Source organism: Nomascus leucogenys, chromosome 4 (assembly GCF_006542625.1).
Source record: "Nomascus leucogenys isolate Asia chromosome 4, Asia_NLE_v1, whole genome shotgun sequence".
Classification (NCBI taxonomy): Eukaryota; Metazoa; Chordata; class Mammalia; order Primates; family Hylobatidae; genus Nomascus; species Nomascus leucogenys.
Window position 1 is genome coordinate 74,330,454 of NC_044384.1, and position 27,238 is coordinate 74,357,691.

Here is a 27,238-nt window from a genome sequence, read left to right on the forward strand (position 1 = left end):
CATGAGCTCCTTAGTTTAATTAGATCCCATTTGTTAATTTTAGCTTTTGTTGCCATTGCTTTTGTTGTTTTAGACATGAAGTTCTTGCCCATGCCTATGTCCTGAATGGTATTGCCTGGGTTTTCTTCTAGGGTTTTTATGGTTTTAGGTCTAACATTTAAGTCTTTAATCCATCTGGAATTGATTTTTGTATAAGGTGTAAGAAAGGGATCCAGTTTCAGCTTTCTACATATGGCTAGCCAGTTTTCCCAGCACCATTTATTAAATAGGGAATCCTTTCCCCATTACTTGTTTTTGTCAGGTTTGTCAAAGATCGGATGGTTGTAGATGCGTGGTATTATTTCTGAGGGCTCTGTTCTGTTCCATTGGTCTATATCTCTGTTTTGGTACCAGTACCATGCTGTTTTGGTTACTGTAGCCTTGTAGTATGGTTTGAAGTCAGGTAGTGTCATGCTTCCAGCTTTGTTATTTTGGCTTAGGATTGACTTGGCAATGTGTGGTCTTTTTTGGTTCCGTATGAAAATTAAAGTAGTTTTTTCCAATTCTGTGAAGAAAGTCATTGGTAGCTTGATGAGGATGGCATTGAATCTATAAATTACCTTGGGCAGTATGGCCATTTTCACAATATTGATTCTTCCAAACCCATGAGCATGGAATGTTCTTCCATTTGTTTGTATCCTGTTTTATTTCATTGAGCAGTGGTTTGTAGTTCTCCTTGAAGAGGTCCTTCACATCCCTTGTAAGTTGGATTCCTAGGTATTTTATTCTCTTTGAAGCAATTGTGAATGGGAGTTCACTCATGATTTGGCTCTCTGTTTGTCTGTTATTGGTGTATAAGAATGCTTGTGATTTTTGTACATTGATTTTGTCTCCTGAGATTGCTGAAGTTGCTTATCAGCTTAAGAAGATTTTGGGCTGAGACAATGGGGTTTTCTAAATATACAATCATGTCATCTTCAAACAGGGACAATTCAACTTCCTCTTTTCCTAATTGAATAATATTTATTTCTTTCTCCTGCCTGATTGCCCTGGCCAGAACTTCCAACACTATGTTGAATAGGAGTGGTGAGAGAGGACATCCCTGTCTTGTGCCAGATTTCAAAGGGAATGCTTTCAGTTTTTGCCCATTCAGTATGATATTGGCTGTGGGTTTGTCATAAATAGCTCTTATTATTTTGAGATATGTTCCATCAATACCTACTTTATTGAGAGTTTTTAGCATGAAATGTTGTTAAATTTTGTCAAAGGACTTTTCTGCATCTATTGAGATAATCATGTGTTTTTTGTCACTGGTTCTGTTTATATGCTGGATTACATTTATTGATTTGCGTATGTTGAACCAGCCTTGGATCCCAGGGATGAAGCCCAGTTGATCACAGTGGATAAGCTTTTTGAGGTGCTGCTGGATTTGGTTTGCTATATTTTATTGAGGATTTTTGCGTCGATTTTCATCAGGGATATTGGTCTAAAATTCTCGTTTTTTGTTGCATCTCTGCCAGGCTTTGATATCAGGATGATGCTGGCCTCATAAAAAGAATTAGGGAGGATTCCCTCTTTTTCTATTTATTGGAATAGTTTCAGAAGGTATGGTACCAGCTCCTCTTTTTACCTCTGGTAGAATTCAGCTGTGAATCCGTCTGGTCCTGGACTTTTTTTGGTTTATGTCCAATCAAAAATTTATATCCAGAATATATGAAGATTTGTAGGAGATTTTTATATATTCTGGATATAAATTTATGATTGGACATAAACTTTGCTGATATCTTCTCCCACTTTAACTTGTCTTTTGTTTCTCTTAATGGTGACTTCATTAATACAAATTTCTTAATTTTAATGTAGTTCAATTTATCAGACTTTTTCTGTGTAGTTAATGTTTAGTCTTGCTTAAGAAATTTTTGTCTACCCCATTGTCATAAAGGTATTCTTCTATGTTACAGAAGCTTTTTTTTTGAATTTTTAACCTTTCAGATTGAGCTTTATAATCCACCTACGATTGACTTTTGTTTGTGACGTAAGATACGGGTTAAATTCTTTTATTCCCCCATATTGATATCCAAATTATCTACCATCATTTATTGAGAAGATTATTATTTCTTCATTGCACTGCAGTTTCACCTTTGTCATAAATCAGGTGATGGTATAAGTATGAGTTTGTTTTTGGTTTCTCTATTTGTGTGTCCTGCTAATACCATCTTATTTTAATTGTAATAAAGTTGGAAACAGCTGATGGTATATATTCTTGAGCTCTGTTCTTCTTCAAAATTTTCTTGATTATTCTTGTCCTTTTAAGTTTTCAAAATATTTTAAATTAGCTTGTCAATTTTCAAATTACTGGATACGATTTTGAGTAGGATTGCATTCAAACATAATTTAATGAGTAGAAATGACTTATTTACAATATAAAATCTTTCTATTCATAAACATTGTGTGTCTTTTTATGTATACAATATTTATATCTGTTTTAAAAATTTTACTTTAAGTTCTGGGATACATGTGCAGAATGTACAGGTTTGTTACATAGGTATACATATGCTGTGGTGGTTCGCTCCATCTATGAACCTGTAATCTAAGTGTTAAGCCCCACATGCATGAGGTATTTGTTCTAATGCTCTCCCTCCTCTTCCCCTCCAATCCCTGACAGGCCTCTGTGTGTGATCTTCCCCTCCATGTGTCCATGTGTTCACATTGTTCAACTCCCATTTATTAGTGAGAACATGCACTGTTTGGTTTTCTCTTCCTGTGTTACTTTGCTGAGAATGATGGCTTCTAGTTTCATCCATGTCCCTGTAAAGAACATGAACTCATGCTTTTTTATGGCTGCATAACATTCCATGGTGTACTCTAATTTGTACATGTACAAATTAGAACTCAGGATTAAGAAACCCACTCAAGACCACACAATTACATGGAAATTGAACAATCTGACCCTGAATGACTACTGGGTAAATAACGAAATTAAGGCAGAAATAACAAAGTTGTTTGAAACCAGTGAGAACAAAGAGACAACGTACCAGAATCTCTGAGACACAGCTGAAGTAGTGTTAAGAGGGAAATTTATAGCACTAAATGCCCACAACAGAAAGCTGGAAAGATCTAAAATCGACCCCCTAATATCACAATTAAAAAACCTAGAGAAGAGTAAAGAAATTCAGAAGCTACCAGAAGACAACAAATAACTAAGATCAGAGTAGAACTGAAAGAGATAGAGACACGAAAAACCCTTCAAAATGTCAGTGAATCCAGGAGATTAACAAAATAAATGGACCACTAGCTAGACTAACAGAGAAAAAAGAGAAGAATCAAGTAGACATAATAAAAAATGATAAAGGGGGTTGGGTGTAGTGGCTCATGTCTGTAATCCCAGCACTTTGGGAGGCCGAGGCAGGTGGATCACGAAGTCAGGAGTTCGAGACCAGCCTGGCCAATATGGTGAAACCCCATCTCTATTAAAAATACAAAAATTTGCTGGGTATGGTGGTGTGTGCCTGCAGTCCCAGCTACTGGGGAGACTGAGGCAGAAGAACTGCTTGAACCCCGGAGGTGGAGGTTGCAGTGAGCCGAGATAACACCACTGCACTCCAGCTTGGGTGACAGAGTGAGACTCCATCTCAAAAAAAAGAATGATAAAGGAGGTATCACTATTGACCCCACAGAAATACAAATTACCCTCAGAGAATACTATAAACACCTCTCTGCAAATAAACTTGAAAATCTAGAAAATACGGATATAGTCCTGGCACATACACCCTCCCATGACAAAATCAGGAAGAAGTAGAATCCCTGAATAGACCCATAACAGTTTCTGAAATTGAGGCAGTAATTAAAAGCATACCAACCAAAAAAAGCCTGGGACCAGATGGATTCATAGCTGAATTATACTGGAGATATAAAGAGGAGCTGGTACCATTCCTTCTGAAACTTTTCCAAACAATGGTAAAAAAGGGACTCCTCCCTAACTCATTTTATGAGGTCAGCATCATCCTGATACCAAAACCTGGCAGAGACACAACAAATAAAGAAAATTTCAGGCCAATATCCCTTATGAATATTGATGTTAAAATCCTCAATAAAAGACTGGCAAAATGAATCCAACAGCACATACAAAAGCTTATCCACCATGTGCAACAGTTTTTGTAAAGGCATGCTTCAATAAAGAAACATTTCCATTTAGTCAGGAGACTATCTCTTTGAGTCTAACATAGATTACAGCCTTGACATGAATAAGATTCTTCTTTTATGTACTCAGTGTTTACTTACAGCCTATTTTATGCTGGGTAGTATTATGGGAATTGGAGAGAGAAGGTCTGTCTTTATGGAGCTTGCATTATAGTGACAGAGATAGAACATAAATGCATAAACAGTTGCACACTAAGTGATGGATGTACTAAGTGCTATGAAGAAATATATTAGCCAAGTGTGGTGGTGCTCACCTGTGGTCCCAGCTAGTTGGGAGGCTGAGACAGGAGGTCTGCTTGAGCCCCAGAGTTTGAGGCTTCAGTGATCCATGATTGTGCCACTGCACCCCAGCCTTGGTGACAGGGTGAGACCCTGTCTAAATAAAAAGTATAATAATACAAAGAAAATAAGGTAGGGTAATCACATTCAGGGTGTCAGGGACTGCTACTTTAGATAGGGAGCTCTGGAACAATCTTTTTGAGGAGATGACAATTGAGCAGGTCAGAATGGTATGACGGAGTGAGTTAAGCGAATGTCTAGAGGGCAGAGAGAAGAGACACTGTGCAGAGTCTGAATACAGACAGCGCTTGATGAGCTCAAAGATCACTACAAAGACCAGTCAGGCTGCAGGCACTGGGAGGAAGAAAGGAGAATGCACAGTCTGAGGAGCAGATAAACACAGACCATAGTAAAGAGCTTGGATTTCTTTGTTAATTGTGATAGGTAACCACTGGAGGATTCAGAGCTGAGAATGAAGTGGTATAAGATATGTTCTTCCAGGAATAGTCCAGCTTTGTGGGAGAATAGATTACAGATTACCATAAATAGAATAATAATAAATGCAAAGGCAGCTTAGAAATGATGATATCTGTCCAGGGGTTGATACTGGTGGTGTTAGAACTGTGAGGTCCAGTATGATAGCCACCAGCTGCATTTAGTTTTTACATTTAAATTAATTAAAATACCATAAAATTTATTCCCACAAGGGACTTGGGAGGAAAGGGAGAATGAGGAGTTATTGCTTAATGAGTACAGAGTTTCAGTTTGGGGTGAAAAAAATTTTGGAAATACATAGTTTCGATGATTGCACAACATTCTGAATGTAATTAATGCCTCTGAATTTTATGTTTAAGATGGCAAAGCTTATTACATATGCTTTACCACAATAAAACATTATAAAATTAACCACAGAACCAAAACTCTAAAACCATTTTTTAAAATTGTATAAATTTAAGGAGTACAAGTGCAATTTTGTTACATGGGTATATTGGGTAGGAGTGAAGTCTGAGCTTTTAGTGTGTTTATCACTGGAACAATATACACTGAATCCACTAAGTAATTTCTCATCACCCTTTCCCATCCCACCCTCTCACCCTTCCGAGTCTACAGTGTCTTATCATTTTACACTTTGTTCTTGTATATACATTATTTATTTCCCATTTTTAGGTAAGAACATGCAGTATTTGATTTTATGTTTCTGAATTACAAAACTATAAAACTCTTAGAATAAAAAATAACAATAAATATTTATGGCCTTGGATTTGGCAATAGTTTCTTAGATATGGCACAAAAATCACAGTGGTAAAAGAAAATGTACTGGGCTTCATCACAATTAGAAACATTTGTGTTTCAAAGGACGTAACAAAGAAAATAAAATGACAACCAGAAAAGTGGAGAAAATGTTTGCAACTTACATAATTTGATTAGAAATCTGTATCCAAAATGCACAAATAACTTTTACAACTCAACAGTAAAAAGATAAAATACATAAAAATAGGCAAAATATTTAAATAGACATTTTTGTGAAGAAGATATAAGAGTGTCCAATAAGTGCATGAAGAAAAGCCTAACATCACAAGCCATCAAGAAAATGCAAAATCAAAGCCACAAGCAGATATCACTTAACACCCACTAGTATACCTATAATAAAAAATGACAAATGGCTGGGCGCGGTGGCTCACGCCTGTAATCCCAGCACTTTGGGAGGCTGAGGCAGGCAGATCACGAGGTCAGGAGATCCAGACAATCCTGGCTAACATGGTGAAACCCTGTCTCTACTAAAAAATACAAACAATTAGCCGGGCGTTGTGGCAGGCACCTGTAGTCCCAGCTACTCGAGAGGCTGAGGCAGGAGGATGGGGTGAACCCAGGAGGCGGAGCTTGCAGTGAGCTGAGAGTGCGCCACTGCACACCAGCCTGTTGAGGCTGTAGAGAAATTAGATCTTTCATACATTGCCGGTGGGAAAGTAAAATAGTGCACACTTTGGAAAACTGCGAGGTGATTGCTGAAAAGGTTATGCATAGGTACTTTATGACCCAGCAATTCCATTCCTAGGTACATACCCAATAGAAATGAAAACTTATGAATAAAATATACAAAAGTTTGTACCTAAATATTATAGTGGAATTATCATAATTCTGAATAATACATACTAAATCGAAGGGATATTAAAAGTAATATTGATGAAATAAAGTTAGAAATATAAATTTTTTACCAGCGATTGATTGACCTGATTCAAATTACTTCTTACAGTCTTCAATTCCATATTTTGTGTATTTGGAGAGCAAGTTCAAGTTGCTTCACTTCTAACTTTTTCATTTGTTGCTCTTCGATTTTTCCTAATTCTTCCCTAATTTTTTCATTTAATATATTGGCATTTCTTCTCCTCTCTTCTTCTTGGTTTAAAGTCAATCTGCCATTAAATATATTTATCTTAAAATTCATTTTGTTAGAAAATAGAATTCACTTTGAGATCTACTTCTTCTTATATTGGTTTATTATTCCAATAAAATTCCTATATTCTTGAATATGTTTTTCCTTTCTAGTTCTGAGGTATTTAATTTATTACTGAACTATCTTCCAAATGATACACATACTTGAAAAATAGTGAGAAAAGAACAACTTCTAGTTAGAAAGGTTCTGTTACTAGTAACTTCAACAACTGTTATGGAAAAGAATACTGAAAGCTATCCAATAAAGTTATAAGTTGAAAATTACCACTTTAAAAATATAACAGTCAAAATTACTCCTCAATGAGGACAGATCATTCAGTTAATTAATTAAAATGACATTACTTTTTATAAACAAGTTTACATATTCATTAGACAAAAATATTCATCTTTATAAAATAAGGCAAGTATCCTTAAAAATAATTATAATATTAAAATCTGAGACTAGGCTGAAGTATCTAATATCTGTTATCCCATATATCTTTTGTTTCTTTTTTTAGTAATACTTTAAATGTATCTTGTTGATTATTATATATTTTCTCAACAAATTTTAAATGTCTTTTAGGATAAGACAATATAATATTTAATTAAAAAATAAAAATAATAAGTATTTTTAACATAGAACTCTGAATTAATTTTATTTATGTAGGAGAGAGATGTTGAATATACTAGTCATAAATTACTCTATATTTTTCTTTATACTCCATGCATATTAAGATTACAAGTGTATAATTAAAGGAAAATGATTATTAGGGGTAGAGGAATGGCTGTATCACACTCTTTGTTGAACTATAAATGAATATACATTTTCTTGAGAACAATTTAGAAGTAAAATGAACAAAGAACTTCTTAAAATCTTCCTATAATTTAACCAAATATTTTTATATTGAAGAATTTATTCCAAGTCAATAATTAGAATGGTGGAAAAAGATTTACATGCAGTTTTGCCTTGCAGCACTTATTATAACACAAAAAAATTAAAAATAAAAAAATTAATTTGTTAAGTAAATAATGGGGCTTCCAAATAATGGCCTACTATGTAGCCATTAAAATTGTGATTTAAATAAATATGCATTTAATTATCAGGAGATGTATTCACAGTTAAGAACTTGTATTATTTAAATGAATTTGACACTCTACAAGACAGAGATTTCTTTCTCCACTTAAACCACAGAAAGTAAGTCAGCTAGTACAAAAAGTATCCTATATACTAGTATGTCATACCACACTGCAGAGCTCTTGTTCTCTTTTAACTTTTTGATTCTCTATGATTTTATTTCTTTTGCTTCTGATAGTTCCTTTTGTAGTACACGAAGCTTATTTTTCATTTGTTTCATTTTTGCTGTAAGTTGTTCACAGGGATTTTTTTTCCTTTTCTTTTTTTTTTGTTTTTTGACAGAGTCTCCCTCTGTTGCCTAGGCTGGAGTGCAGTGGCACGATCTCCACTCATTGCAAGCTCCACCTCCCGGGTTCACGCCATTCTCCTGCCTCAGCCTCATGAGTAGCTGGGACTACAGGCACCCACCACCATGCCCGGCTAATTTTTTTTTTTTGTATTTTTAGTAGAGACTGGGTTTCACTGTGTTAGGCAGGATAGTCTTGATCTCCTGACCTCATGATCTGCCCGCCTTGGCCTCCCAAAGTGATGAGATTACAGGAGTGAGCCACGGCGCCTGGCCCACAGGGATATTTTTTAAGTTCCCTTGCTCTTTCACAAGAAAGAACTGCATCCAAGATTTTTGATAGGTTAGTTGAATCTGTCTCAAGGAGGAGATAGAAATAAAATATATTAGTACTTTTGGGGTACAAAGAACTGCATATTTTAACAATCACTAATTCCATACACTGAACAAATATATATTGATTGCCTACCACGTGGAAGGCAATATTCTAAGCTCTGCAGATTAAACAGAAAAAAAACAAAAACCTCTGCCCTAGTTTAACTTAAAATGTGCTAAAAGACAAAGCCCCAGAAAAGTGACAGTTATAAATTCAGATAGATACTGTAAGAAAACAGATTGCTAAGAATTAGATCTATACTAGGGTCAAGGAAAATTCCCCCAAGGAATGTATAGTTAGTTACACTGAGGAATGAAGAATGAAAAGGAAGCAGTTGAGCAAACAGGGAAGGAAAGCATTTTAGCCAGTCTGTGGCATGTGCTGAAACTCTAGTGTAGTCTGCCTCTAGCCAAGAGAGAGCAACAGGTATGATTTTTTCTTCTTAGCTAAAATAACTAAAATCAAAACCCACAAAATACATTAAACAATTTTTCAGACACTGGGCATGAGGCAAAGAAGATAATAATCCCTGAAAAAAAAGAAGAAACGAAAGAAAGCAAACCTTATGAATATTTCAGCTTCCTGCCTTGATAGAGATTCCAAGACATGACACAGGAAGAAAAAACTGAGGTGGGATCTACCAGACTCTCTTGGTTACATTGATGAAGCTTAGAGTCTGGTAAAACCAAAGCAGACAGATATTACAGAACAAACACTGAGGAGGAGAGAGAGATACATAAGCAACGGCAATAAACCCCTTGTCAGTATTTAGCAACATTTTGAAAATTGCATGTGAGCTAGAAAACTACCTAAGAACAAACCGGGTGGGGGTGGGAGGTGGCTTACAAAATTAGAGGAAATCACACCTGGGGCTCACACAGTGCCAAGAAGAGTGTCTATTTTTATAGATTTGCCTGGGAAACTCAGACTTCACAGGAAAATGAACACTCGGAATGGCCTTGCCTTAGGTATGGGGAGTTAGCTCATACCATAAAAAGAAAAATGAAAAGGATCAAGATGTTTATAAGTAACTCTATTCTACTATAAAAATCAAGAAGATAAGTAAAGCAATAGAAGATACTTTTAAAAACCAAATTGCACTTGTAGAGATACAAGTTACAATGCTGGAGATGAAAGCTGCACTGAGTAGATATGAGCATAGAATAATTTGCCATCATGAAAGAAAAGATTCACAAATTTGAGATGCTAGTGAACTATGAGCAAACTTCCAGCAGGTAATATATAAGTCCCCAAAGAGGTAGGAGGAGAGGCAGAATAAAAAATTTGAGGAAAAATTGGCTAAATATGTTCTAAACTTAATGAAAGCCATAATCCCACAGATCTAGGCTGGGATCTGGCTGATAGAAAAGAAATGAAAATATGATTGTAATTTCTTATACCATTTATGATATGATATAATATTACTTGAAGGTGGATTGTGATGGGGTAAATTCATACACTATAAATCTTAAAGCAACTACTAAGACAGCAAAGAGTTATACCTAATACCAAATAAGCTTATACCAAAAAAGATATGACTAAATCATGAAGAAATGTAAAACTAGATTAATAACTAAAAAAGCTATGCATACACAGATAGTATATTTTTATATACATATACTAAATCATAAAAATTACTAAACTAGTCTGAAGGAAGCAGAAGAAGGAAAAAAGCAAAGCAAAGAAGATCTGGGACTAATAGAAATCAAACAGTGTGATGACAGACAACTCTAATCATATCAATAATTACATTATAAATTAAACTGGTCTTAAAACCTCTGCTCAAAAGCAGATTATCAGAATGGATAAAAAAGCAAGTCTTACCTGTATAATGCATATAAGAAATAAACTTTAAATATAAAGACAAAAATTAGTTAAAAGATGAAACAAGATATACCACACTAACACTTGACAAAAGAAGGCTGAGGAAGAGTGGTTGTATTAACACCAAAGTACATTTCATAGCAAAAACATTACCAGCAATAAACAAGGTCATTTTATAGTGACAAATGGTGCAATTAATCAGAAAAAATAACAGTCCTAAATATTTATGGACATAATAACATAAATGCTTCAAAATACATGATACAAAACTTGATAGAACTGCAAAAGAAATAGACAAATTCCCAGGGTATTCAAAAGGGAATTTGCCTATTTCTTTTGCAGTTCTATCAAGTTTTGTATCATGTATTTTGTCACTATTTTGACCAGTAGGGAATACAAAAATGAAAAAATCCTGACACTGTTTTATCAGTGAAAAGAGACAGGTCATTAACTTACTAAAATGTACGGCAGAGTAATATATGTGCTAAATGATGACATATACAGTAAAGCCTGTGGGAACCAAAGGACATATCAATGAGTTTTAATAAAGGTTCAGGGACATCTTGAGAGAGGACAGAAAAGTGGAATTTTGTAATTTAAATTTTATGGGGGATGGTAGGAAATTCCAGGTGGCCAGATGGTTTGACTAAATGCATGGTAGTTAGAATGTGTTGGCTCTATTCATGAAACAATGAAATCTATATGTCTGGGACATTGGGTACTGGTGTGAACATGGAAGAAAAGTGTGGGGGCAAAGGAGAAAAAGGATAAATGGGAATTTCTGTCTACATCATGCCAAGCATTATAATTTTACTTTCTAGACCAAGAAGATATTTTATGTTTTGTTTTTTGAGCAGACAAGTGACAAAGTGAGATATTTATACTTTAGAAAAGTTAGTTGCATCAAAATGTAGAAAATATTTTAAGAAATAAGAAATAAAGACTGTATGGTAAACGTTGAGATATTTTAAAAATAGGCTAAATTAAGAGCCTAAACTAGAAAAATATTTTTTCTAAGAGAAATAATTTGTTGGTACTATTAAACATGACAGGGAAAAATTGATGGGAATCAGTGACTAATTAAACATGAGATGTAAGGAAATGAAATAATTTGATAGAATTCTGAGGTTTTAAGCCTGGGTATCTGGGAGAATGGTGATGCATTCTGCAGAGGTAGGAAATGTTGAAGATACAACTGATTTTTGATGACTAATAATTTTACAGTCGTGCACCATGTAAATACATTTCAGTAAACGGTGGACCACATATTGGTCCTGTAGGATTGTAATGGAGTTGACAAATTCCTGTTTCCTAGTGATGTCACTGTCAATGTAATATCATTGCACAATTCATTACTCACATGTCTGTGCTGATGCTGGTGTAAACAGAGCTATTGTGCTGCCAGGCCTCTAGCACAATTACTTACAGAACATAATACCTGATAATGATAATAAGTGACAATATTACTGGTTTATATATTTACTACTCTATTCTTTTTATCTTTTTCTTTTTTTGAGATGGAGTCTTGCTCTGTTGCCCAGGCTGGAGTTGCAATGGTGCGATTTCGGCTCACTGCAACCTCCACCTCCCAGTTTCAAGCGATTTTTCTACCTCAGCCTCCCAAGTAGCTGGGACTACAGGTGCCCACCACCGCACCTGCCTAATTTTTGTATTTTTAGTAGAAACAGGGTTTCACCATGTTGACCAGGCTGCTCTTGAACTCCTGCCCTCAAGTGACCCTCCCGCCTCAGCCTCCAAAATTGCTGGCATTACAGGTGTGAGCCACCACACCTGGCCCTTTTTATCACATTTTGAGAGGGTACTGTTTATTAAAAAAAAAAAAAAGAAAACTGAACAGTAGAGCAATTCCAGGCAGGTCCTTCAGGAGGTATCCAGAAGGAGGGATTGTTATCACAGGAGGTGACAGCTTCATGTGTGTTATTGCCCCAAGGAACTTCCATTGAGACAGGATATGAAGGTGGAAGACAATGATGCTGGTGATCCTGACCCTGTATAGGCCTAAACTAATGTGCGTGTTTGTGTTTGTTTTTATAAAAGAGTTAAAAAGTGACACAAAAATTAAAAATAGGAAAAAGCTTATAGACTTAGATATAAAGAAAATAATATTTTTTAGAGCTGTACAATATGTTTATCTTTTAAGCTAAGAGTTGTGACTCTTAGCTTAAAAAAGAAATAGGCAAATTCCCTTTTGAATACCCTGGGCATTTGTCTATTTCTTTTGCAGTTCTATCAAGTTTTGTATCATGTATTTTGAAGCATTTATGTTATTATGTCCATAAATATTTAGGACTGTTATTTTTTCTTGATTAATTGCACCATTTGTTTTAAGCCAAAAAGGTTAAAAAAGTATATTAAATAAAAAAATTACAGTAAGCTAAAGCTAATTTATTATTGATAAAAGAAAACAATTTAAAAAATAAATTTGGCATAGCTTAAGTGTACATCCAGTATTTTTAAAGTCTACAACAGTGCCCGTAATGTCCTAGGCCTTCATATTCACTCACCACTCACTCACTTACCCAGAGCAACTTCTAGCTGTGCAAGCTCCATTCATGGTAAGTGCCCTCTACAAGTGTACCCTTTTTTTTTTACTGCACCTTTTCTATGATATGATGCAAAAATACCTACCACTGTGTTACAGTTGCCTGCAGTATTTAGTACAGTAACATGCTGTACAGATTTGTAGCCTAGGAACAACACGCTATACCATATGCTCTAGCAGTGTAGCAGGCTATCCCATCTATGTTTAAGTACCCTCTGAGATATTTGCACAGTAACAAAACTGTCTAAAGACACATTTCTCCAAATTTATTCCATCATCAAGTGATTCATGCCTGTATGCACACATGCAGGGGCATGCAGAGGGCAATTCCTGTGTCCCAGGCACTGCTTTATGCTTGATAAACCTGTTATTCACCCTCACTACAATCTTACCCAGAGACAGGCACCATTATTTTCCCCATTTCACAAATAAATAAACTGAACACAGGTAATTTATGTAACTTGCCTAAGATCACATAACTAGAAAAGAGAGAAAAGAAATGTAAGCTGATTATAGAGCTCTTTCTATTAACAATTATGATATACTTTGTAATGTTATTTCTAGCTTTGATCATTTTATGAAGGAAAATAAAATAGATTAACATAATTCAAAAATCTTTAACATAAAATTAAAAAGGAACTTGATTCATGTTATAAAGTGAGGGATAGTTCAGGCGAGGTAGCTCATGCCTGTAATTACAGCACTTTGGGAGGCTGAGGCAGGTGGATCATGAGGTCAGGAGATTAAGACCATCCTGGCTAACATGGTGAAACTCCATCTCTACTAAACATACAAAAAATTAGCTGGGCATGGTGGTGGGGGCCTGTAGTCCCAGCTACTTGGGAGGCTGAGGCAGGAGAATTGCTTGTACCTGAGGGGCCGAAGTTGCAGTGAGCCAAGATCCTGCCACTGCACTCCAGCCTTGGCGACAGAGCAAGACTCTGTCTCAAAAACAGAAAAAAAAAATTAAAAAAATATTAAAGTGAGGGCTAAATGGGGCTGGGCATGGTGGCTCAAGCCTGTAATCTCAGCACTTTGGGAGGCCAACATGGGCAGATTGCCCGAGCTCAGGAGTTTGAGACCAGCCTAGGCAACATGGCAAAACCCCGTCTCTATTCAAAATACAAAAAATTAGCTGGGAGTGGTGGTGGGTGCCTGTAATCCTAGCTACTTGGGAGGCTGAGGCAGGAGAATCACTTGAAACCAGGAGGCAGAGGTTGTAATGAGTCGAGATAACACCACTGCACTGACAAAGGGAGACTCTGTTTCAAAAAAAAGAAAGAAAGAAAGTGAGGGATAAATGGAGAGAAAGAAACAATCATAGAGATTCCCCTTAACTTCTACCACTAAAAGCAGACACACACACACACACACACACACACACACTCACTATAAGAGACAAGGTCAAAAGGAAAATATCTTTATATATGAAGCCTTCCATTTACAGCTTAACTATCCCTGGAGGCCACATCTAAGGACAACCCTTTTAAAAAGCCATGGTGTGTAAATGAATATGTATTTTGTGTATATTCAGTATATTCAAGGTAAATAGTTGTTTTTATTAAAATAACAAGAGAAAAATAGTGGACCTTCATCTCTCATGGAGAACATGACAGGATGCACTGTTCAGGTCAAATTTTAAAAGACCAGGTTGGGTGTGGTGGCTCACACCTGTAATTCCAGCACTTTGGGAGGCCAAGGCAGGCGGACCACCTGAGGTTGGGAGTTTGAGACCAGCCTGACCAACATGGAGAAACCCCATCTCTACCAAAAATACAAAATTAGCCGGGCGTGGTGGTGCATGCCTGTAATCCCAGCTACTCTGGAGGCTGAGGCAGGAGAATGGCTTGAACCCGGGAGGCGGAGGAGGTTGCTGTGAGCTGAGATTGCACCACTGCACTCTAGCCTGGGCAACAGAGCGAGACTCCACCTCAAAAAAAAAAAAATAAAACATGAAGAATAAAAAAATAAAAATTAGGAAGACCAATTTAACAATAAGGTAAGTTAAAAAGAATATTTGTAGGCTGGGCGCGGTGGCTCAAGCCTGTATCCCAGGACTTTCGGAGGCAGAGGTGGGCGGATCACGAGGTCAGGAGATCCATACCATCCTGACTAACATGGTGAAACCCCATCTCTACTAAAAACACAAAAAATTAGCCGGGTGTGGTGGTGGGTGCCTGTGGTCCCAGCTAATAGGGAGGCTGAGGCAGGAGAATGGCATGAACCCTGGAGGCGGAGCTTGCAGTGAGCCGAGACCGCACCACTGACTCCAGCATGGGTGACAGAGCAAGACTCCATCTCAAAAAAAAAAAAAGAAAATTTGTGAATTTGTATGCAGTTGACTTGCCTGACCCATAAATAAACATGAATGAGTAAAATGGAAGCTCATCTTAATAATGAGTTATTGCACAACAGGAAGAAATAAGTTAGGGATGGATACAAATTGAAAGAAGGATAAATGCATGCTAACTTCTTATATTGAACTATAAGTCTAAAAACATCTTAAAGACCAGATGATTAAAAAAATAGTAACTTTAACTGTTAAAAATGATCATCTATTTTTCCTCAGGTGGTGGCTCAGTGTTCACTCTGAAAAATGAAAACTTGCCCATTTTTGTGAATAAGTTCTACTGATATGTGAAGCTACCACATTTATTCATTGAATTCTCTTCCTGAGTGAAGACATAGAACCGCAATAGATTAATATGTTAAAATTAAAAGATTATCTAATAAACAATTCTTCTGTTTTAATAAAATTATATTTTGATATATTTGAAAGATTTTTATTGTAGTGAAAAATATATATAAAGTAAAAAATAACAATGTTGGATAATATCATAAACGATTTCTAAGGTGGAAGGATCTATTGTTTAGAAAAACATCTTTGAGGGCCTTGTTTCATGAGGCGCTAAATTCCTTGGTATAATAGGGTACCCTAGAAAAAGTAGCTTGTTTCTTTTTTTTTTTTTTGAGAGTCTTGCTCTGTCACCCAGGCTGGAGTGCAGTGGCACAAATCTTTCTTCTTTTTTTTTTTTGAGATTTTAAGAATTTTTTTATTTTTTATTTTTTATTTTTTTTTATTACCATACTTTAGGTTTTAGGGTACATGTGCACAATGTGCAGGTTTGTTACATATGTATCCATGTGCCATGTTGGTTTGCTGCACCCCTTAATTCGTCATTTACCATTAGGTATATCTCCTAATGCTGTCCCTCCCCCTTCCCCCAACCCAACAACAGTCCCCGGAGTGTGACGTTCCCCTTACTGTGTCCATGAGTTCTCATTGTTCAATTCCCAACTATCAGTGACAACATGCAGTGTTTGGTTTTTTGTCCTTGTGATAGCTTAATGAGAATGATGTTTTCCAGTTTCATCCATGTCCCTACAAAGGACATGAACTCATCATTTTTCATGGCTGCATAGTATTCCATGGTGTATATGTGCCACATTTTCTTAATCCAGTCTATCGTTGTTGGACATTTGGCTTGGTTCCAAGTCTTTGCTATTGTGAATAGTGCCGCAATAAACATACGTGTGCATGTGTCTTTATAGCAGCATGATTTGTAGTCCTTTGGGTATATACCCAGCAATGGGATGGCTGGGTGAAATGGTATTTCTAGTTCTAAGTCCCTGAGGAATCACCACACTGACATCCACAATGGTTGAACTAGTTTACAGTCCCACCAACAGTGTAAAAGTGTTCCTATTTCTCCACATCCTTTCCAGCACCTGTTGTTTCCTGACTTTTTAATGATGGCCATTCTAACTGGTGTGAGATGGTATCTCATTGTGGTTTTGATTTGCATTTCTCTGATGGCCAGTGATGATGAGCATTTTTGCATGTGTTTTTTGGCTGCATAAATGTCTTCTTTTGAGAAGTATCTGTTCATGTCCTTCACCCACTTTTTGATGGGGTTGTTTGTATTTTTCTTGTAAGATTGTTTGAGTTCATTGCAGATTCTGGATATTAGCCCTTTGTCAGTTAAGTAGGTTGCAAAAATTTTCTCCCATTCTGTAGGTTGCCTGTTCACTCTGATGGTAGTTTCTTTTGCTGTGCAGAAGCTCTTTTAGTTTAATTGGTTCCCATTTGTCAATTTTGGCTTTTGTTGCCATTGCTTTTGGTGTTTTAGACATGAAGTCATGCCCATGCAAATGTCCTGAATGGTATTGCCTAGGTTTTCTTCTAGGGCTTTTATGGTTTTAGGTCTAACATGTAAGTCTTTAATCCATCTTGAATTAATTTTTGTATAAGGTGTCAGGAAGGGATCCAGTTTCAGCTTTCTGCATATGGCTAGCCAGTTTTCCCAGCACCATTTATTAAATAGGGAATCCTTTCCCCATTTCTTGTTTTTGTGGGGTTTGTCAAAGATCAGATAGTTGTAGATATGTGGCATTATTTCTGAGGGGTCTGTTCTGTTCCATTGATCTATGTCTCTGTTGTGGTACCAGTACCATGCTGTTTTGGTTACTGTAGCCTTGTAGTATAGTTTGAAGTCAGGTAGCGTGATGCCTCCAGCTTTGTTCTTGTGGCTTAGGATTGACTTGGCAACGCAGGCTCTTTCTGGTTCCATATGAACTTTAAACTAGATTTTTCCAATTCTGTGAAGAAAGTCATTGGTAGTTTGATGGGGATGGCATTGAATCTATAAATTACCTTGGGCAGTATGGCCATTTTCACGATATTGATTCTTCCAACCCATGAGCATGGAATGTTCTTCCATTTGTTTGTATCCTCTTTTATTTCATTGAGCAGTGGTTTGTAGTTCTCCTTGAAGAGGTCCTTCACATCCCTTGTAAGTTGGATCCCTAGGTATTTTATTCTCTTTGAAGCAATTGTGAATGGGAGTTCACTCATGATTTGGCTCTCTGTCTGTGATTGGTGTACAAGAATGCTTGTGATTTTTGTACATTGACTTTGTATCCTGAGACTTTGCTGAAGTTGCTAATCAGCTTAAGGAGATTTTGGGCTGAGACGATGGGGTTTTCTAGATATACAATCATGTCATCTTCAAACAGGGACAATTTGACTTCCTCTTTTCCTATTTGAATACCCTTTATTTCCTTCTCCTTCCTGATTGCCCTGGCCAGAACTTCCAACACTATGTTGAATAGGAGTGGTGAGAGAGGGCATCCCTGTCTTGTACCAGTTTTCAAAGGGAATGCTTCCAGTTTTTGCCCATTCAGTATGATATTGGCTGTGGGTTTGTCATAGATAGCTCTTATTATTTTAAGATACGTCCCATCAATACCTAATTTATTGAGAGTTTTTAGCATGAAGGGCTGTTGAATTTTGTCAAAGTCCTTTTCTGCATCTATTGAGATAATCATGTGGTTTTTGTCTTTGGTTCTTTTTATATGCTGGATTACATTTATTGATTTGCATATGTTGAACCAGCCTTGCAATCCAGGGATGAAGCCCACTTGATCATGGTGGATAAGCTTTTTGATGTGCTGCTGGATTCGGTTTGCCAGTATTTTATTGAGGATTTTTGCATCAAAGTTCATCAAGGATATTGGTCTGAAATTCTCTTTTTTGGTTGTGTCTCTGCCAGGCTTTGGTATGAGGACGATGCTGGCCTCATAAAATGTGTTAGGGAGGATTCCCTGTTTTTCTATCGATTGGAATAGTTTCAGAAGGAATGGTACCAGTTCCTCCTTGTACCTCTGGTAGAATTTGGCTGTGAATCCATCAGGTCCTGGACTCTTTTTGGTTGGTAAGCTATTGATTATTGCCACAATTTCAGAGCCTGTTATTGGTCTATTCAGAGATTCAATTTCCTCCTGGTTTAGTCTTGGGAGGTTGTATTTGTTGAGGAGTTTATCCACTTCTTCTAGATTTTCTAGTTTACTTGCATAGAGGTGTTTGTAGTATTCTCTGATGATAGATTGTATTTCAGTGGGATCAGTGGTAATATCCCCCTTTTCATTTTTTATTGCATCTATTTGATTCTTCTCTCTTTTCTTCTTTATTAGTCTTGCTAGTGGTCTATCAATTTTGTCGATCTTTTCAAAAAACCAGCTCCTGGATTCATTGATTTTTTGAAGGGTTTTTTGTGTCTCTATTTCCTTCAGTTCTGCTCTGATTTTAGTTATTTCTAGCCTTCTGCTAGCTTTTGAATGTGTTTGCTCTTGCTTTTCTGGTTCTATTAATTGTGATGTTATGGTGTCAATTTTGGATCTTTCCTGCTTTCTCTTGTGGGCATTTAGTGCTATAAATTTCCCGCTACACACTGTTTTGAATGTGTCCCAGAGATTCTGGTATGTTGTGTCTTTGTTCTCATCGGTTTCAAAGAACATCTTTATTTCTGCCTTCATTTCATTATATACCCAAGAGTCATTCAGGAGCAGGTTGTTCAGTTTCCATGTAGTTGAGCGGTTTTGAGTGAGTTTCTTAATCCTGAGTTCTAGTTTGACTGCACTGTGGTCTGAGAGACAGTTTGTTATAATTTCTGTTCTTTTACATTTGCTGAGGAGAGCTTTACTTCCAACTATGTAGTCAATTTTGGAATAGGTGTGGTGCTGAAAAAAATGTATATTCTGTTGATTTGGGGTGGAGAGTTCTGTAGATGTCTATTAGGTTCACTTGGTGCAGAGATGAGTTCAATTCCTGGATATCCTTGTTAATTTCTGTCTCATTGATCTGTCTAATGTAGACAGTGGGGTGTTAAAATCTCCCATTATTATTGCGTGGGAGTTTAAGTCTCTTGGTAGGTCACTCAGGACTTGCTTTATGAATCTGGGTACTCCTGTGTTGGGTGCATATATATTTAGGATAGTTAGCTCTTCTTGTTGAATTGATCCCTTTACCATTATGTAATGGCCTTCTTTGTCTCTTTTAATCTTTGTTGGTTTAAAGTGTATTTTATCAGAGACTAAGATTGCAACCCCTGCCTTTTTTTGTTTTCCATTTGCTTCATAGATCTTCCTCCATCCCTTTATTTTGAGTCCATGTGTGTCTCTGCACGTGAGATGGGTTTCCTGAATACAGCACACTGATGGGTCTTGACTCCTTATCCAATTTGCCAGTCTGTGTCTTTTAATTGGAGCATTTAGCCCATTTACATTTAAAGTTAATATTGTTATGTGTGAATATGATCCTGTCATTATGATGTTAGTTGTTTATTTTGCTCGTTAGTTGATGCAGTTTCTTCCTAGCCTCGATGGCCTTGACAATTTGGCATGTTTTTGCAGTGGCTGGTACCAGTTGTTCCTTTCCATGTTTAGTGCTTCCTTCAAGAGCTCTTTTAGGGCAGGCCTGGTGGTGACAAAATCACTCAGCATTTGCTTGTCTGTAAAGTATTTTATTTCTCCTTCACTTATGAAGCTTAGTTTGGCTGGGTATGAAATTCTGGGTTGAAAATTATTTTCTTTAAGAATGTTGAATATTGGCCCCCACTCTCTTCTGGTTTGTAGAGTTTCTGCTGGGAGATCAGCTGTTAGTCTGATGGGCTTCCCTTTGTGGGTAACCCGACCTTTCTCTCTGGCTGCTCTTAACATTTTTTCCTTCATTTCAACTTTGGTGAGTCTGACAATTATGTGTCTTGGAGTTGCTCTTCTCGAGGAGTATCTTTGTGGTGTTCTCTGTATTTCCTGAATCAGAATGTTGGCCTGCCTTGCTAGATTGGGGAAGTTCTCCTAGATAATATCTTGCAGAGTGTTTTCCAACTTGGTTCCATTCTCCCCGTCACTTTCAGGTACACCAATCAGATGTAGGTTTGGCAGTGGCACAAATCTTGGCTCATTATGACCTCTGCCTCCTAGGTTCAAATGATTATCTTGCCTCAGCCTCTTGAGTAGCTGGGATTACAGACACGCGCTATCATGCCCAGCTAATTTTTGTATTTGTAGTAGAGACAGGGTTTCACCATGTTGGTCAGGAGGTTTTGAAATCCTGACCTCGTCATCCGCCTGCTTTGGCCTCCCAAAGTGCTGAGATTACTGGTGTGAGTCACTGCACCTGGCCACTTTCGGAATATTTAATGCTTCATAAATGTGACGTAAAATGGGTGAGCTGTAACGTTAAATAGTAACTAAGAGGAGTGTCAAGTTACCATTAGGCAGTCAGCAGGAGGGGGCAAGGTAGCACCAGGTGTTAAATTAATAATATGAGAGAGACTAGAAGTTCCAAGAAAATGGTAGGGTAGGGTGGAGAAATTTTTTCTGATGAGAATAAATGAGGAGATTCAGGATAGTGGTGGCAATATATGCGTGTATATATGTGTGTGTGTATATATGTGTGTATACATGTATATATGTGTGTATGTATATATGCATGTGTATTTATATGCATGTTTATGCATTTTGCTGCTCTTCATGGGATGTAATTCTCCCTTATCTCCTCCACACAGTGGTCTTGAATTAATAGTGCTTGGTGCTAAGGTGGGGGTGAAAGTGGGATGAGTCTCCTCACTAGAGGGAACTGAGTAGAGAAAACATGATCTGCTCTGGAGCACAGAGAAGAGGGCAGGCACCAACAGTAAGTGAGGAGAGGCCAAGCCCCACTAACCAAGAAACTGCCAGAAAATATGGAAGATTGTGAATGCTATGAAGCACAGGGGGTAAAAGAATCAAGATTTTTTTTTTTTTTTGAGATGAAGTCTCACTCTGTTGCCCAAGATGAATGCAGTGATGTGATCTTGGCTCACTGCATCCTCCGCCTCCTGGGTTCAAGCTATTCTCCTGCCTCAGCCTCCCGAGTAGCTTGGATTACAGGCACCTGCCACCATGCCTGGCTAATTTTTTTGTGTGTGCAATAATATTTTGTCTTCAGCAAAATTCTATTATTGACCTTAATACATAGAACCTTATTTGTCTGCATGTCTGGTTTGTGAGTAGAGATTATTTTGAGTCCTCAAAACCTAGAGCAGTACAGTTGTAAAAGGCTTTGACTGAAGTCTTAACAAATATTTGCTAAACTGAATTTTGTAGAAATGTTCCAGACTTTAGCATGGAATTTACAATTCACACATTCTTGTTATATTCAAATAATAAACTTTACTGAGTCAGCAGCATTTAATATCAACAAGAAAACAGTGAAATAATGTATGGATTAATTCTGAATTGCAAATTTAACTTTCATGTTAAAAGTTTCCATAAGTTATCCCCAAGCCTGGAAATAAATCTGAAATTGGTCTTAGTTATATGTGCGTAAAATGCATATTCATATGAAAAATGAAACACATCATCCTGTATCTTCTCTTTTTTTTCTGATTTTGTGACTTGGATTTGTTTTTACCAAAATTCAAGGATTCCCCCCTAATCCCAATGAGAAGAGTTTCTTAAATAAATGGAATTAAGAAGCTTCAAAATTCTTTTTTCTTTTTTTTTTTTTTGAGATGGAGTCTAACTCTGTCACCCAGGCTGGAGTGCAGTGGTGCAATCTCAGCTCATGCAATTTCCACCTCCCCAGTTCAAGCAATTCTCTTGCCTCAGCCTCCCAAGTAGCTGGGAATGCAGGTGCGTGCCACCATGCCCGGCTAATTTTTTGTATTTTTAGTAGAGACGGGGTTTCACAATGTTAACCAGGATGGACTCGATCTCCTGACCTCGTGATCCATGTGCCTCAGCCTCTCAAAGTGCTTGGATTATGGGTGTGAGCCACCGCACCTGGCCCAAAACTCTTTAAAGTACTCAACCTATCATAAGACTAGTAGGTGTTTCTCAACTCTCCTTCTCACAACATGAGATCATGTGGTCTTAATGTTGAAGATGATTGATTATTTTATGTAGAGAACATAGAAGAAAGCTGGACTGTGCTCTGGCTCCATCAGCTCCACTTCCACACCTCTCAGCAATTCTCAATTCTCACCACCAGAGAGAAGAAAGCAGTTCCTACCTGACCATCGCCTGGCCTGGCTACCTTATCTGACTAAACAGTGCATTGCAGGAGCCCCTTTCCTTTCTCTGTTGTTTTATTTTTTCTCCCCCAGCACCATTTTTCTAATTAGAATAATTGAGGAGAAATACAAGATTTTCATGGAATGAAAGCAAAAGTCTTCTAAGTATGAGAAAAATAGAACAAAGGCTGTTTATATCCATTTTGATTATAGTGGGAAGGTATTATTGTAATAAATGTGATGGTTATTAAAGCAAGCCTTGGTTTTAAGGAAATGTTTTATCTTGGGACTGTGACAGGAAATTATGTGATGTTCATGAGATGATCATACTGTCTCTGACCAGGTCTCTGTGGCATGTAGAGCACAACCAAGGTAGAGGTTCAGTCCCATTTCATTTACAGAAACAGCTTGTTCCTCAGTAGTATTCTATATATAAAAAGTAAACACACAGACTATAGTTCATAGAGAATACATTCATATGAATTACTAGGAAAACTAAAGTATCCTTTAAAAATAATTTAAAAAAGATCCAGGTGCAGTAGCTTATGCCTGCAATCCCAGTACTTTAGGAGGCTGAGGAGGATGGATCACTTGAGGTCAGGAGTTCAAGACCAGCCTAGCCAACACGGTAAAGCCCCATGTTTTCTAAAAATACAAAAATTAGCCAGATGTGGTGGCATGCTACTTTAATCCCACCTGCTCGGGAGGCTGAAGCAGGAGAATCACCTGAACCTGGGAGGCAGAGGTTGCAGTGAGCCAACATCACGCCACTGCACTCCAACCTGGGTGACAGAGCAAGACATTGTCTCAAAAAAAAAAAAAAAATAAATAAAAATAAAAATAATAAAAAAGCATTCTTCTCAAAAAACTACCTTTCTATTAGATATTTTTTTCATCTCAAAACATAAAAGGTAAGTTTTGAAATAACTAATAGTTAATAAGAAAAACATGTAAATAGTACATAACTAGAATTGTTAATTTCTTGAAACTTAAGGTTTGTTTTTACGTTATGTTAGCAGGATATGTAAATCTAATGACATTCAAAAAACATAAAGTGAGAAAAAAGTAGGCTGGTATTGAACATGCATATATTTACTATATTCTAATAATGGTCAAGTTGTTTAATTTCTGCATGAATGTCTAGGCTTCATTATTAGTCTTCAGCTAAAATTCTGCCCATTTTGGTGAAGGAACTGTGTGTGGCATATAAGGAGAGCTTAATGTTACTATTTATAGTATTTACGATAGCCTTACTAATATAATCCTATAAGATTGTTTTCCGTGTTCCCAAAATTAAAAAGTAGTCTACTTCTACATATGAACTCAAAATAAATGTATACTGTTATGTGTTATGTGGCATAACTCAAAATAATTAGAACTAAACACAGCTCTTATTTTCTCACACATACTGAGTATGGAATTACTATTATTTTTGTTTCCTTGATTAGAGGTAGGTGAAACTTGAAGTTCGTTAAGTTAAAAAATATTTTGGATCAATAAATGTCTTTCATTAAAATATTCACCTACCTAAGTATTCAGAATTGCATAGGACGTATGAATGTCATTTTTCTTTTGCTGTTCATTTACCCAACATTTTTCTTCTCTCTATATGTGCCAGGTTGAAAACTGTCATCCCATACTCTTTTCAGCTAAGAATATTTCTGTGTTAGGAATATCTTGAATTTCTCTCAAAGGTTAATGATATTGCCCACAAACACTTTAGGCAATTTTGATGGCCAGAATGAAAACAGGAAGCTAAGATATTTATTTTTAAAAGAAAAGATTAGAAAACTTTGTAATCTAATCATGCATCTTAGGAAGTATTTTTTTTTTTTTTTGAGAGACAGAGTCTTGTTCTGTAGAGCAGGCTGGAGTGGAGTGGTGTGATCTCGGCTTGCTGTAACTTCCGCCTCCTGGGATCAAGCGATTCTCTTGTCTCAGCCTCTGGGAGTAGCTAGGATTACAGACGTGTGCCACCATGCCCAGCTAATTTTTGAAGTTTTAGTAGAGATGGGGTTTAGCCATGTTGGCCAGGCTTCCTCAAGCGATTCTCTTGCCTCAGCCTCCCAAGTAGCTGGGACCACAGGCGCCTGCCACCATGCCTGGCTAATTTTTTGTATTTTTAGTAGAAGGGGGTTTTCACCGTGTTAGCCAGGATGGTCTCGATCTCTTAACCTTGTGATGAGCCCACCTCGGTCTCCCAAAGTGCTGGGATTACAGATGTGAGCCATGCCCCACTCTGGAAGTAATTATTAATAATATTGTTTCTCCTTCCAATTCTTCAGTTTGTTAAGTGCAACTGTTGACGACATTTATTTGTCCCATGAGATTATAGGAAAAAATTAACTGAATCTACTTAAACATAAAATTCCCAGTTTTAGAATAAATTCTTTTTTTTTTTTTTTTTTTGGAGACAGAGTTTTGCTCTTGTCTCACAGGCTGGAGTGCAATGGCACAATCTCAGCTCATTGCAACCTCCGCCTCCTGGGTTCAAGTGATTCTCCTGCCTCAGCCTCCCAAGTAGCTGGGATTACAGGCACCTGCCACCATGCCCAGCTAATTTCTGTATTTTTTTTTTAGTAGACCATGTTGGCCTGGCTGGTCTTGAACTCCTAACCTCAGGTGATCTGCCTACCTCAGCCTCCCAAAGTGCTGGGATTACAGGCGTGAGCCACCCTGCCCGGCCAGATTCAGATTTTTATTAGGGATGTCATTCAGCTAATTTAATGTATTTCTATGCCATAGTTCATATTTTCTGTGCTGTAAGTATTTTCTATATGTCTGATTTATGTTGGAGAATAGTATCTCTTTAGATGCAGGGGCATACTGTGAGCATCTACACCATGGCAAATGGGCTTTGCATTTTGCACTCTATACCATTGCCAAAAAAAGGTTTGATTATGCTACTAAAAATCCGACATGAATCAGTGAACACCAAAAGCCAATAATTTTAGAATCTTAAAATAGTGGAATGTTTAGAATTGTGACATTTTCAGTTTATTTTCTCCATCAATTTTCATTAGAAAGCGAGTAAGGAAAATGGTAGAATTCAGGAGTTAAAAAAATCAAATTAGCAGCCAGGGCGTGGTGGCTCACCCCTATAATCCCAGCACTTTGGAGGCTGAGGTGGATGGATCATGAGATCAGGAGATCAAGACCATCCTGGCTAACAGGGTGAAACCCTGTCTCCACTAAAAATACAAAAAATTAGCCGGGCATGGTGGCAGGTGCCTGTAATCCCAGCTACTCGGGAGGTTGAGGCAGGAGAATAGCATGAACCTGAGAGGTGGAGCTTGCAGTGAGCCAAGATCATGCCACTGCACTCCAGCCTGGGCGATAGAGTGAGACTCTGTCTCAAAAAACAACTACAACAACAACAACAACAACAACAAAAACAAATTAACACCTTGCTTATTATAATAAAGAACTAAAGTAATCCAATGCCTGTAACCTAGAGAATAAGGTTCACATCACTTAAAATGGCATTATATATAAAAGCAAAGATTGGTTCTGCTACATACATCAGGCTTATTAAGTCACACTAGACAACTGAGGTTGCCTAAGACGTAATTGTCCTGGACTTGCAATGGCCTCCAACTCCAGTTAAAGTGATAAGAAAAAATGAAAACGAGCAACCTAGCAATTTTCACAGGCCTCAGAAAGCTGGGGCCCCATCGAACCCAATCACAGGTTATACCAATTTGATTTATAACAATGAAAGAACCATCTGCTTATACTTAAGTTACAGCATATCCCTTTGTAGACATCCATACAATAGAAAGCCCCAGCAGTTGATTCACAGTAGAACAAAGTGTTTGTGTCAAGCAAAGGAAATTCTGCACTTAGATGAAATTTTATCAGCACATTTAATTAAAAGATTGTGTAGGTAGGCATAAGTAAGAAAACCATAAGCAGACATAGTCAACATACTAGGTAAGTAAAATCAAATCCAGAAGGTTGTATTTAGAAATATTCATTTCAGATTTCCTTGGATAATTGTGGTTTGCCTTACATCTTTTGACTATGACACAGATATTTTATTCACTTTTTAAAATATCTCCTAGAATGTAGCTTGAGTCAGTCAAACAGGAAAACATATTGCAGCATTCTCTCTTTTACCTCCCCCAAAGCACTGTAATATGGCTTTTGGAAATATTTCCTCATTGTCCTTTAGTTTTTGGAATGATGTCTGAGATATTGCTGTATGTAAATACAATGATATTCCATATTTCCTGTAAGTTTGCCTATTCAGAAAGTTGCACTTACATACATGCTAAAACACAATCGCTGGTGATGTATCAACCAGAAATTTTATGTGTGAGCCTAAAAG

The 27,238-nt window shown here is 37.1% G+C and overlaps 1 long non-coding RNA gene across 1 annotated transcript in view; it reads right to left on the reverse strand.

Annotated features, from left to right (window-relative positions):
• The window catches only part of LOC105739118, a 59,539-nt gene extending 52,766 nt beyond the window's left edge, over nt 1–6,773 (reverse strand). Inside the window, exons 1-2 of the long non-coding RNA XR_001114987.1 lie at nt 6,672–6,773; nt 4,431–4,548 (exon numbers count right to left, since the gene is read on the reverse strand). This is a non-coding gene — a long non-coding RNA (uncharacterized LOC105739118). The remainder of the gene's footprint in view (nt 1–4,430; nt 4,549–6,671) is intronic.
• Nucleotides 6,774–27,238: the final 20,465 nt, after the last annotated feature.